This window comes from Budorcas taxicolor, chromosome 14, assembly GCF_023091745.1.
Source record: "Budorcas taxicolor isolate Tak-1 chromosome 14, Takin1.1, whole genome shotgun sequence".
Taxonomy (NCBI): Eukaryota; Metazoa; Chordata; class Mammalia; order Artiodactyla; family Bovidae; genus Budorcas; species Budorcas taxicolor.
Genome location: NC_068923.1, coordinates 70,912,289 through 70,926,256, shown reverse-complemented (window position 1 = coordinate 70,926,256; position 13,968 = coordinate 70,912,289).

The following is a 13,968-nucleotide window of genomic DNA, read 5'->3' as shown; positions in this document are numbered from 1 at the left end:
AGAAAGGAGGACCCTGGCCACTGAGTTCGTATTTAGCATATATGGCAACAGTAACTCCCATGTAGGGGAGCTGCCAGGGACTTAGGGGAAAGAGTTGATGAGTTAGAAGCTTGGATGTTTCATTTCCTTTCCCCTCACTGGTCCCCTGACCCACAGGCCCCTGTTCCCTGTTTGCTGGCTACCACCCACCCCCATTGCCTTCCCATTTTTATCAATCCTAGCAGGGGATTTTTGCAGAAACTAAGCCTGTGGCCCATGATTTGTTCTCTGAGTAACTATTGAAACACCTGTATTTGACTAAACATCAACAACTTTTTGCACCCAATGTATTCACTTGAAACTGTTCATTTCTTCCTAAAACATTCTAATATGTCATTTGAGTCTGATAGGTAGTGTTGCAGACACCTCTGTGCAGGGGAACAGACTGTCTGTTACAAATCTGTGTTTAAATGCGCCTTGCCCTGGAAGAGCAGACTATACTTTCTGGTGGCATTTTTTTAGTCCTGTGGGTATTATGTCCTCTAGAATGTTGTTGTTTAGTCCCTGAGTCGTGTCCAACTTCTTTGCAACCCATGCCCTATAGCCCGTCAGGCTCCTCTGTCCATGGGATTCTCAGACAAGGATACTGGAGTGAGTTGTTATTTCCTTCTCTAGGGAATCTTCCTGACCCACGGATCAAACCTGAGTCTCCTGAGCTGCAGGCAGATTCTTTACCGCTGAGCCACCAGGGAAGCCCTCCTCTAGAATACCTTCTCTTATTTTGCCTGATAGTTGACAAGGTGGATCTTTGCCGGGGAGCAGAGTTGAGGTAGGGGAGGCTCTTTTACAAATGCCACAAAAAGGACCAGCTGTTGGACTGCCATTACATTCATCAGAATGGTCAGTTACCCATTCTCTAGCTACTGCTAATGACATTGCTTGTAAATTACTTTATTCTGTGCATTAAGGCTGCAATAAATTTTAAGCTCTAACAGCTTTGCATGGTGCTGTTAATTGTGTCACTCTAAAAACCTATTGATTCATCTTTGGTTGGTGATGTTCTAGGAAGGGGGAGGCAGATGATTGATCTCACTGGCAGATGCTGTGATTGTCACTCCTAAGGTGGCTTCCCTGCCTGCACAGTAGCATCCTGTAAGTTTAGGTCTGGGTAGCAAATGCCTTATTGACTGTTGTCTGCATTGGTTGTCTTTCGCTCCTGGTGAGGTGATTGCATTGCGTTAAGACACAACAACAAAATTTAATAGCATGTTGAAAATGACCTTTGTGATGTTTCTGTCTTCCAGTAAAATACCTCCTCAGTCATTTGGTAGTTTTCTGTCTCACAAATAGCCATTGCTGCAGGTGAGGATCGCTAGAGCTTCCAAACTGAGGGATTGGAAAATGGTGTTTCACTTGTTTTGTAATGAAAAAGGTTTGACAGAGGTGAGCTTCTGCACAAGAAAAAGTGCTGTAAGAGTCCTTAAAAGGAAGAGAGGAAGCAGAGGGAATACATGCCCTGGCTTTCAGGTTGCCAAAACCTCCCAAAACACAATGGAATCCTCTTAGACAAGTATGTGTGTGTGTGTGCGCTCAGTTGCTGACTCGACACTGTGCCTTTAAATTTTCTTTCTTGTTGAAGGTGAAGGAGGTTGTATTCTCTCCAAGATCTGTTTCAGATTATCTATCACTCTGTCATAGACCACCCTCCGATAATGGTTGGTTTCAACTATCTTTGACAGCACTGAGAGTTGGTTGGGCTCAGCAAGGGGATTCGCACTCGAGGTCTCTCGTGGGGTCAAAGTCCCTCTGCGGCTGAGGCTGGCTGGCCTCTCAGGTCTCCATATGCACCATCTGCTGCCTGGGCTGAGGACGCCACAGCTGGGGCTCCTCGGGCGTCTTTCTCTGGGTCTATGGGCTCTTTCCATGTGCTAACTCCATCATGGTGGTTTGAGGATAGCAGCGCTTCTTACATGATGACTCAAGTCCCCAAATACACTTGTCTCATGAGAGATCGCCAGGCGGGTTCCTGCCTGTGGCTCTCTTTCTGTTAGAGCCTAGGCTCCTACGGAGGCCCACTGCCATATTGTGTGCAGTCCTTTGGAGAAGACCCTGCGGTGAGTAACTGTGGGCTCTGGGCAGTGGTCCCCCTTGGAAGCAGATCCTCTGCCCAACCAAGGCTTAAGGTGACCACAGCCCCAGCTGATACTTGACTGCAGCCTCTCCAGCCAGATGCACCCAGCTAAGCCTCCTTCAGATTTCTGACACTGTGAGGTATTTAATACATTTTTGCTGTCCTAAGGGATGCCATTTGGGGTTAATTTGTTATACAGCAATAGATAACACGTACAACCTCTTTCCTGCTCTTTCCTAATCTTCCATCTGCCAAGTAGGCACTTAGTTGTTGTGGAATGAATAAATGAATGAGGAATGAGTACTACATTGTCTTTGACTATGAAATGTGAAAGTCCATTGCTTCTTATAAAACACATTTGCTTTTGTTAGGGAAACTTTATACATCCATATTTGTTGTCTACAGAGCTGGAAATTACCAATGGCCATTCCTTAATCTCCATTCAATAAGTCAGTGATATATACACATAAACACATATGCACAAGTACACATAGCCTATGTGTATATGTATCTATGTATTTGTAGATATGTACCTACACACACTGGGCTGCCATATATTTTTCATGTCAGAAAGCATTCTCTCTTCAAATAAAATAAGTCAGATGTTATGTTGGTTTGCCACATCCAGAAATTATTTACGTCCTAGCATGGTGGCACAAACAGTAAAGAATTTGCCTGCAATGCAGGAGATCCAGGTTTGATCCCTGGGTTGGGAACATCCCCTGGAGAAGGGAATGACTACACATTCCAGCATTCTTGCCTGGAGAATTCTGTGTGCAGAGGAGTCTGGGAGACTCCTTAAAGAGTGGGACATGAGTGAACAACTATCACTTCACTTTTCAGTGTAAGTATGGTGTGCTGCTGCTGCTGCTGCTAAGTTGCTTCAGTCGTGTCTGACTCTTTGTGACCCCAAGGACTACAGCCTTCCAGGCTCCTCCGCCCATGGGATTTTCCAGGCAAGAGTACTGGAGTGGGTTGCCATTGCCTTCTCTGAAGTATGGTATAACCCCATAAAAACATTTCGTTTTTTCCTGACATGTTATGTACTTGGTTTTTTTGCTGTTCGTAATTTTTATTTTTGCCTATTTACTTCTCACCTCTTTAAGTCACTTTAGTTGTTATCTGGGAGTTATAAAAATATTTTAAAATAGACTGATTTTTACTACCCAATCACTGGGTTATGATTTTGAACTCTCCCTTAGAGGATATATAGAGGATATATAGAGGAGATATATATATATATAATCTAGAAGTGATTTTTATGCCAGTCAACTCTGTTGAATGTATTTGTTTTAGAGTAGTGCTCAAATTATTTTTTTGTTCTTTATGTTCAGTTCAGTTGCTCGGTTGCGTCTGACTCTTCGCAACCCCATGTACTGCAGCATACTAGGCCTCCCTGTCCATCATCACCTCCCAGAGTTTACTCAGACTCATGTCCATTGAGTCAGTGATGCCATCTAACCATCTCATCCTCTGTCTTCCCCTTCTCCTCTTGCTTTCAATCTTTCCCAGCATCAAGGTCTCTTCAAATGAGTCAACTCTTTGCATCAGGTGGCCAAAGTATTGGAGTTTCAGCTTCCAATGAATATTTAGGACTGATTTCCTTTAGAATGGACTGGTTGGACCTTGCAGTCCAAGGGACTCTCAAGAGTCTTCTCCAACACCACAGTTCAAAAGCATCAATTCTTCGGTGCTCAGCTTTCTTTATAGTCCAGCTCTCACATCCATACATGACTACTGGAAAGATTATGTAGAAATGTACTAATAATTCATTGAAACCTAAGTCAAACCAGAAAGAGTGAGTTGCTTGGGATTTCTTTTTTAGTAACAACAGGTGAAAAAAAAAAGATGAGTGAAGACATTCTAGGTAGTGTTTCTAGATACTCTTCTCACCTGCTCTACAGCTCATCCAGGGCTGTCATTATGGGGGGACCTTTTCCCCTAGTTCCATCAGAGGTCACTCCTGGTCTTCTTGCTCCCCTGACTTATTTCTTTCAGCAGAGGAGAGCCTTGGCCAATGTGAGCTTGGGTGAGTAGATAAGCATGCATGGCGCAGTCCTTTTCCCTTTCTTGGCTCAGGGAATCCTAAGGGCTGGTCTACTCTTGGCCATGGTGAGGTTGGTGTGTACTGCCTGTGACTCTGGAGAAGGCAATGGCAACCCACTCCAGTATTCTTGCCTGGAAAATCCCATGGATGAGGGAGCCTGGTGGGCTGCCGTCTCTGGAATCGCATAGAGTCGGACACGACTGAAGCGACTTAGCAGCAGCAGCAGCCACCTGTGACTCTGTGAGTTAGCAAATGCTGTGGATGCCCCATCTCTCTTCTCCCAGCCTTCACCTGGACAGGCAGAAGGTTGCTTATTACCAATGCGTGCACTCCCTTAGTGTGTGTGCCTGGCCATAGAAACGTGTTTGGCCCGTGCACAGAACACGCTGGAAGTGCCCTAGAGCTGATGTCCCTAGAGGCAGCTCTCTAATGAGCTGGGTGGGAGTTGATGCATGTAGATACTGGGGTGAGTAACTCTCAGAGATGAGTTCTCTTCTTACTCCCAGAAATGCCCCGCTGGGTTGAGCTCAGGCTGCCCACGTTGGTAACTGGCTTTAGCACACACTCTTTGCTGGCTTTCTTCCCCTCTCTGTCCCATTCCCTCACTCTTCTAATACTTGGATTAACTCCCAGATAAACTGTTACCTGTGGTCAAACCCTTGCCTTGGGTCCTGCTTCTAGACAGATCTATTCAGGATACATTGTTAGGGACCCTTGCTGCCTCTCGCCAGAGTTGCCTCCAACAGCTCACGTCAAGCTGACATTTGTAGTCTCATTTGCCTGACTTCTGTTTATCTCAGTTAGTTCAGAACTCAGGAGAGTAAATTGTTTATATTATTAGGGCTTCTTCTTAAATCCCCATAACTGGTACTTTTCTACTTCTAGTTTCTTTGCATTTAAATTTAAAAATATAAAATTAAGCCTTAACAAGCAAACATGAAGTGAATTTGGCTCCTAACCCATTCTGTTCCTGCCAAAGACATGGAGGGAAAAAACCAATATTCTGATATATGACAAATATATAACTTCTGGTTTTTTTTTTTTTTTTTTTTTTTGCAATGTTACAGTCTCATGACAAGTTTAATATTCTTAGCCTAGAATTTGACAAAAATTGCTTTAGTTGACTGTATTGAATGTTTAAATTTTTTTTTTTTTCTGTTAGATAACTGTATTTGTCTCATTGTTCTACCTTTATTTGGTGACTTGGGAAACTGAAAACAGTTACAGTAGCATATGGCTCTTTGTTTATTTGCTCTTAGAGTTGAGTCAGAAAGATTTACAAATGGGAGCTTGTTGCTGAAGTTAATTCAATGTGCAAATGGGTTAATTATTTAGCCTTGATCTCCTCATCTGCAAAATGGACGTGGAATTATTATACCTACACAATAGGAAAGCATAATGTGGTAAAAATATTAATTTTTACTTCTTCAAGGATAATTTTGTTTTTGAGGCAAAGAGCAGTAGCTAATTCTTGAGAATATGGCTAATTTGAAAGTATAGGTGAGGCCCCACAAGAAACAATGACTTCATAGTAGGAAAATATGAAATTTTCTAGAAGGTACCCATCCATTCTAAGCATAGTATTGTAATTTTAGGTCTGATTGAAGTGAAGGGAATTGATTATTTTCACTTGATTCTTTGTGGCAATATCAATTCCCTAAATAGGGGAACCTTTTCTAAAATTGCCTGTACGAATCTGAGCAAGGTTATTTGCATGGGGAGAGTAGAAAAGCTAGTAAAAATTCCTTGGGATTATTCAAAAGTTGTGTTCCTCCACTAGCTGTCCATTTCGTGGGACGCTTGTGTTGATCCCAGTGGAAATGCATCTGATGGCCAAGTGTATGAAAATAATTTACTGTTTGCTGTGTATCTGATCAATAGGGACCATTGTTTATTTTACCCTGATGTGGCATTGGTTAACTAAAATAGATGTTCTCTGATAATATGAGAAAAATTGGTAGTTTATTTATCATAATCTTCATTAACAAAATTTTTTGGTAATTTTTTTTGTATTTGAAATTCCCTTTATTATCAGTACTTTTCATTATTATTATTAAAACATGTCCAGAATGTTATCTCCTAGTGTAAATTTAGACAAGTTATCTTCTTTAAACACCCAAACTTGATTTCATTTTCTAGCTTTCGCTGACACCTGGTGGCCTGTCCTGCTCTAGGGAAGGAAAGCCATGCTAGGTTGTCCTTAGGACAGCAGCCTGGTGTCTTCTGCATAATGTGTTCGAATCTCAGAGAATCTTTAATTTCTCATTGAAACGGTGCATGCTTTCTAGAGCCTCTGCCATGACCGTCTGCCTCCCGTATTGTGTTTTCAGTGATGGATTTCCTTTGTTTGCTAAGGATTTTCATTATCAAAATTTTATTTTTGCTCAGGTTAAGTTTACTTTCTATTTTATATGGCTATTAACCTTCTCCCCATATTTCTTCTGTTTTCTTTCTTTAATAGAATCTTGCTCTTGTTATTTTGGAGAGAAGTTGAGACCAGATGACCCATGAGATGTGTTGATATTCTAGATTGTATTGGGCCTGCCTTTTCAACTTCGGAATTTGTGTGTGTGTGTGTGTGTGTGTGTGTGTTTAAGGAGAGGAGGAATTAGAACAGAAGAATTCAGTGTTGACTCTGAGTCTTAATTTTTTTTTTTCCTTTCCCCTGGGGTCATAAAGAAACTGTCCTGGAAAGTGAAATTGAGTTGGTTTAGAAATGGCCAATTGTAAGCCTGTTTGTATTCTAGGATACTGACACTTCCTCTCCTCTTCTGTAAGTGTTAATAGGCAAAAAACTGAATCAGGGAAAACAAATCATTTTTAAATAAAGAACCAGTAATTTCCCAAACTGAGGACTCCTTGGTTGGAAGTTAAGGCAAAATTCCTACTGCTTCCATGGATTTGAATCTAGACCTTGCACTAGCCTTGGAGAGAGCTGAGTCTGCAATACAGACAGTGAACTGACTCTATAAGCTTTATAGAGATCTTGGATTGCCTTCTTTCCGTGTTGGTCTACTTGGGTAGCAAGACTCTAATAGCCTTGGAATAGGCTTTTGTCTCACACTGATGCAATCCAAAATGAACACTCAGTCATGGTTCACAGGTGCCCAACAATAATTTTTGTCTTCATACAAACTTCACAATTATTACTGCCTCTGTTTAAACCTTATTCTAGCAAATAGAATATTTGACACACAAGGTAGAAACAGTGGATATAATAGACAAGAAGCTGTATGGCTAATGACTCACTAAGATATATCAGAAACTGGTGTTAGTTTGGTCTTCCTTTAAACACTTTCATGGTCCAGCAGAATCTTCAGAGTTGGTTTTTGGACACATATCTCCAGGCTGCCGGCCTCCTAAATAAAATAAACTTTTTGTTCCTACCAGAAAGAAACATGCATATTAGTTTGCAAAGTGGAGGGAAATTGATGAGAATTTAGTCACTAACTATCTTGAATTCCTGTATGAAAATGAAATTGACCTAATAGGCCCTAAAAAAAGTGCCATTTGAGAATTCAAGGAGGATCTGAATAAAGGAAGAGTATGCGTCTGTTTCCTACAGAAGCACACTTACTACTAAAATTACTATCTCATCACACACTCGCCATGTGCTCAGCACCATGCTGTGGGAACTCCTCAGTCAATTTCCCCTTTAAAGGGTATATTAAAGTTCTCCAGAGAAGCACCATCAATAGAATCTATACCTACAGATATATCTGAGGGGATTTGTTATAGGAACTGACTCATGAGTGTGGAGGCTAAATCCCATAGTCTTCCATCTGCAAGCTGGAGGCCCAGGAAAGCCAGTGGTATAATTCAGTCCACGTGTAAAGGCCTGAGAACTAGGGGAGCCAATGGTGTATCTACCAGTCTGAGCATAAGGCCTGAGAACCTGAATGGTAAGTGCACTGGAGTAAGCCCAGGAGTTCAAAGACCCAAGAATCAGGAGCTCTGATGTCTGATGATAGGAGAAAATGGGTATCCCAGCTGCAAGAGCAGGAGGGGAGGTTGAGAGAGATGTTTACTAGCTTTCTGGGCATCCCTGAGCCCAGTGATGTTAAAATAGAAAATTAACCATCTACCTCCTGGTAGCTACGATGGTAAAGAATCTGCCTGGGTTCGATCCCTGGGTCAGGAAGATCCCCAGGAGAAAGGAATTGCTACCTACTCCAATATTCTTGCCTGGAGAATTCCATGGACAGAGGAAGCTGGTGGGCTACGATCCATGCGGTCGCAAAGAATCAGACGTGACTGAGCGACTAACACATTCAGTGACACTTAGTGTATAATTCTTTTTTTCTCTTTTCATGAGAAATAGGATTAACAAACTATGCTAGTTGTTTATTCTTCTTAAACGAGTCACTGTAAAATATATTCTATATATTACACAAGTAGAGAAAACATGTGAATCGTGTAAACATTTCTGAGATTAAAATTGTCCAAAATTTTGCATGTTGTCTAATGATTCTATAACAGATTAGATAGAGACTTGCCTGTTTATGTCTCAAAACGTAAAGTAAAAGAGTTGTGATTCAATAGCACAGTTGAGATGCAGGTGGTATTAGAAGGATGTAACACTGCCTCACTTTTTGTAGCGGTCAATTGGTCAAGGCCATGAGGTTTGGCTGTGGGTTGTACACATGCCTTAAGAATCCTGGATCGCTCAAGTTGAGGAGACATACACCAGGCTCGGAGCAGGGGCAGAGCTGGTGTTTTCTGGGTAAACAGATAGAAAGGGATGGTAGAACCTGCCTGGCTGGTCTAATTGTCCTAAGTTTCCATCTCACTGTAATTAAAACAATGCCAAATCAAGTCCTACCTGGAATGGGGAGACGTCTCTAGTCTTGTAAAGCTCCCAGTGTCTTTGGCAAAAATTTGCCAGGTACTGAAACAGTGCTGGAGGGACACACTCGGCAAATGCCTTGTTTCTGCGACAGCCCAGTGTCCGCCTTTCTGTTGAGCTGCTATAATACCATGAAGGCAGAAACCATGTTTTACTCACCTGCGAAGCCTCAGTTACTGACACGTCAGAAAATACACAACTAAGAGATAAATGGGTGCAAGTTAGGGTTCTGTGGGGAAAGAATCTAGAAGGTTAGAGTGATGATGGGCAGCTCATGAAGGATCTTGAATGAAACCTAGCGACTGTGTGGTTGATTTTAAAAATTAAAAAAATATTTTTTAGTTGAATATTTGAATCTGAAGCTATAATACTTTGAAATCCAGGTGGTGGTTTAGTTGCCAAGTCATGTCCGACTCTTGAGACCCCATGGACTGTATAGCCTGCCAGGCTTCTCTGTCCATGAGATTCTCCAGGCAAGAATACTGGGGTGGGTTGCCATTTTCTTCTCCATGAAATCCAGGAGAGGCACGTAATTGGAGAACTATGGTCGTGCGGCCTCTGATGAGATTTAGGAGCTCATCTAACTGAGACACAATAGTGTCTCAAACAGTGAAGAGTTAAGAATGGATTTTTTACCAAGTCTAATGTCAGGTGTTCATGGGAGCTTTCAGCTGGAGTCGGATCATCGAGAATTACTGTCTGCATTCTTGGAGTGCCCAAAGTGCCAACTGTCTGTGGTTTTGATTAAAGATAGATCTATATGCCTCACATGCCAGACTTGCAGGCTGTGGAGTTGACTTTCTGCCATGAAATGTTAGCAGCCCGGCTTTTGTGCTGATGCACAAGGGTCATCCCACAGCTGGGAGGAGGCTTTGGGGCTGCCTGAAAGCAGGGGAAATATGTTTGTTCAAATAGCCGAGGCCTTCAGGCCACTACTTGTCGAGGGAGGCGTTCATATCCCTGTGTGAAAAGCATCCTAAGAGACCTATTAAAACCTTGTTAGGGATGGCCACCAGTCTGGCTACTTCCGGCTTATTAGAGTTTGAGAAGACTGGAAAAATTATATACCAGGAAAGGCCTTTTGTGCCCTGGCTTCCGGGGAAAGAGAGGTAGACAACTGAATCAAGTTCATTAATGAAGCTGTCAATAAAAGAGAATGTCTGATAGATGTTTAGGTGTCTTATCAGGCCTCCATGTAAAAGAGTGTCACAGTAGCTTTAGAACTTCTTCAGATCAATTAACCATGTTGCTTAAAAGTCTTCAATGGTTCTTTATTGATTCTAAAGTAACGTTCAAACTCTTCAATGTGATGTTCAAAGCTCTTCAAAATTTGTTTTCAAAGTTCCTTTTCATTGTCTTCATGTGACTCCTCCCATCTGATCCCCAACCTGCAGACACTCGACAGAATTTCACACCTGTCTAGCTACTTCTACTATGTTCTCTAAAATAATCTGCATTGTTTTAATTGTGGTAAAGTATATATAACAGAAAGCTTACTGTTTTAACCAACTTACAGTGTAAAATTCAGTGCATTAGGTATGTTCATAATATTGTGCAACTGTCATCACAATCTAGTTCTAGAACTTTCTTTATCACTGCAAAAAGAGACCATACCAGTTAAGTAGTCACTCTTCGTGTGCTTGCACCTTTCCCCTCCTAGCCCTTGGCATCCATTGACCTGCTTTCTATCTTTGTGGATTTACCTGTTATGGACGGATATTCTATACAAATGGAATCATAGAGTAAGTGGTCTTAGGGTGTCTAGCCTCTTTCACTTCACTTAAGTTTTTCAGGATTTATCCAAGTAGCAAGTGTTGGTAGTTCATTTCTTTGTAAAGCTAAATAATACTCCATGGTATGGATTTATCTCACTTTGTTTATCCATTCATCCGTTGTGGACATTTGGGTTATTTCCACCTTTTGGTACAGTGAGTAGATCTGCTATGAAAATTTACATACAAATTTTCTTTTGTGTATATATACACACACACATACACACACACCTAGGAGCGAAATTGCTGAGTCTTGTAATAGTTCTATGTTGAGCTTATTGAGGAGCTGCCAAACTGTTTCCCACGGTGGCTCTACCATTTTACATTTCCACTAGCAGTGCGTGAAGGTTCCAGTTTCTCTACATCCCCACCAACAGTTATTGTCTATTTTTATTATGGCCATCCTAGTGGGTATAAAGTGGTATCTTGTTTTGATTTGCATTTTCTTAGTGACTAGTGATGTTGAGCATCTTTTCGTATGGTTGGTGGCTATTTCTATGTCTTCTTTGGAGGAATGTCTATTCAAGTCCTTTGACCATTTATAATCGTCTTTTCGTTGTTTTTGTAAGAATTCTTTCTATATTCTAGATATTAGACCTTATCAGATATATGGTTTGTAAATATTTTCCCTCATTCTCTGCATTGACTTTTTCACTTCCTTAATGTGTCCTTTGATGTATAAGTTTTCAATTTTGTTGAAGTCCAATTTATGTATTTTTCCTTTTGTTGCTTATGCTTTGGGTATTTTATTTCAGCAATCATTGACAAATCCAATATCACGAAGATTTTCCCTTATGCTCTCCTCTAATAGTTTTCTTATTTGGATCTTTGGTCCATTTTGAGTTGATTTTGTATATGTTATACGGTAAGGGTCCAACTTATTCTTTTTAATGTGGATAATCAATTTTCTTAGCACCATTCATTGAGGAGCCAACCCTGCAGTTATGACATCTGCTTGGAATGCTTTCAGTTTTCTTTTTTTTTTTTAAAGTGAAACATATTTTTCCCTGACGATACTGCCTTTCTGCCCATACTCTCAAATAGAGGACCTTCCCCCTACTTTCCCTTCTCATTGATCCTGGGAAAGTTATTATATGTTAAGCTTCCATTTTATCTGCTTCTTTCTCAGTGCTCCCCATACACCCTTCTTAATGTCTTTCTTTGGACTCCCAATGTTATTCGCTTAATACCACTTTCTCACCATCTTCATTACTATTATCTACATATTCCATCTTATTCAAGGACTTCAACACTTGGGTATAGACAAAGACTTCTCTGCATCACTCTTTGCATCTTTGTAAGACTTCAAACATTGTATTGATGACTGGCCTCTTCATTCTTCAACTGTCACAATGCCAGGAACTTGATCTTCTGTTTCACAGCCATAATTAGTGAGGCCATGATTTAGACAGCATAGCTCTTTTATGGAAACAGCTTCTTTTATGTGGTAAAATTCTGAACTCCTTCTCAGCATAGCCTCACTTCTGTCTTGTGTTTTGTTATTGTTGCTATTGTTGAACTTGATCTCAGCTTCTGCATCATTTATGACCTTTCTGCTACTCCTAATTCTTCTAAAACAACAGATATAAATGTTACTTTTAATTTTTATACAACTTCAGTCTTTCAGAAAAATTGTGAAAATAATACACTCTGTACTTCATATTCAGATTTGCCACTTATTCACATGCCAGCTCTTTTGCTTTCTCATTCCTTTTCTCTTTGTGAATCATTTAAAAAATAAATATTTATCCTAAATATTTCAGAGTGCATTTCCTAGAACAAGGACATTCCCTTGCATAAGTACAGTAAAATGATCCAAATCAGTTTATTTACTATTGAGTATTATTTCTCATTTGATTCATATTCTATATTCAAAGTTAATTTTCTAATAATGTCTTCTTTTTCCCTTCCATCCCAGTATTATGCATTGCTTTCAGTTTCTCTGTTATCTTCAGTGTCTTTTAGCCTGAAAGTGAAAGGAGCTCAGTCATGTCCGACTCTTTGGGACCCCCTGGACTACAGTCCACGGCATTCTCCAGGCCAGAATACTGGAGTGCGTAGCCTTTTCCTTCTCCAGGGGATCTTCCCAACCCAGCGATCGAACCCAGGTCTCTCTCATTGCAGGTGGATTCTTTACCAGCTGAGCCACAAGGGAAGCCCAAGAAAACTGGTTTGGGTAGCCTGTCCCTTCTCCAGCAGATCTTCCCAACCCAGGAATCAAACTGGGGTCTCCTGCATTGCAGGCAGATTCTTTACCAACTGATCTATCAGGGAAGCCTCTAACCTGAAACAGGTTCTCAATCACTTTTGTCTTTCTAGACCTTGATATTTTTTAAGAAGGTGTGTGTGTGCTAAGTCACTTCAATTGTGTCCCACTCTGCGACGCCATGGACTGTAGCCCTTGAGGCTCCTCTGTCCATGGGATTCTCCAGGCAAGAATACTGGAGTGGGTTGCCATTCCCTTTTCCAGGGGATCTTCCCCACTAGGGAATCAAAACTGCATTTTTTTTTAATGTCTCCTGCATTGGCAGGCAGTTTCTTTACCACTAGCGCCACCTGGGAAGCCCCGTTAATAATTGTTTTGATGTCCAGACTTCCCAAGATGCAGTCAGTGAGGTTTCTTCATGCCCGTTCTCGCGTCCTCTGGGCATAACTCCATTGTTCTTTGAACAGTTCCTTACTTTCTGGCACAGGAAGAGGCTGTAGATTTACCTTCTACTTTTCTTATTCTGTGGTTTCCTAGAAACCCTGATTCCTTCTTTGCGAGAAATGCTACTTTAAAATCAAGATCTATATGTGTTCATTGTGCCTCGGGTGCCAGTGCTTCTGTGTTTACTCAGCAGAATGAGCTGTGTGTGTATGCTTGTGTGTGTTTCTGTATTTATTTACTCTGTCGTTTATTGATCTGTGTCAAATACCCCAAGTTTATACTAATACTGTTAACTCCAATTTAACAATTCTTCATTTCCATATTTGTAATTTATTCTCCAACCAGCCAGTGAGAAACCTGGCTTCTGTTATTCTCAATATATTGTCCTATTTGCTCAGTCCTGCAATATGTACAAAATAATTTGAGATTTGCTAACACATATCACTGAAAAATAAACTATGAACTTCAGTTCAATATTTGTTTGCTTTTTTGACTTAAGAGTAAGGGAGGATTTTAAGTTCTATTATGAACAATTAAATTTGA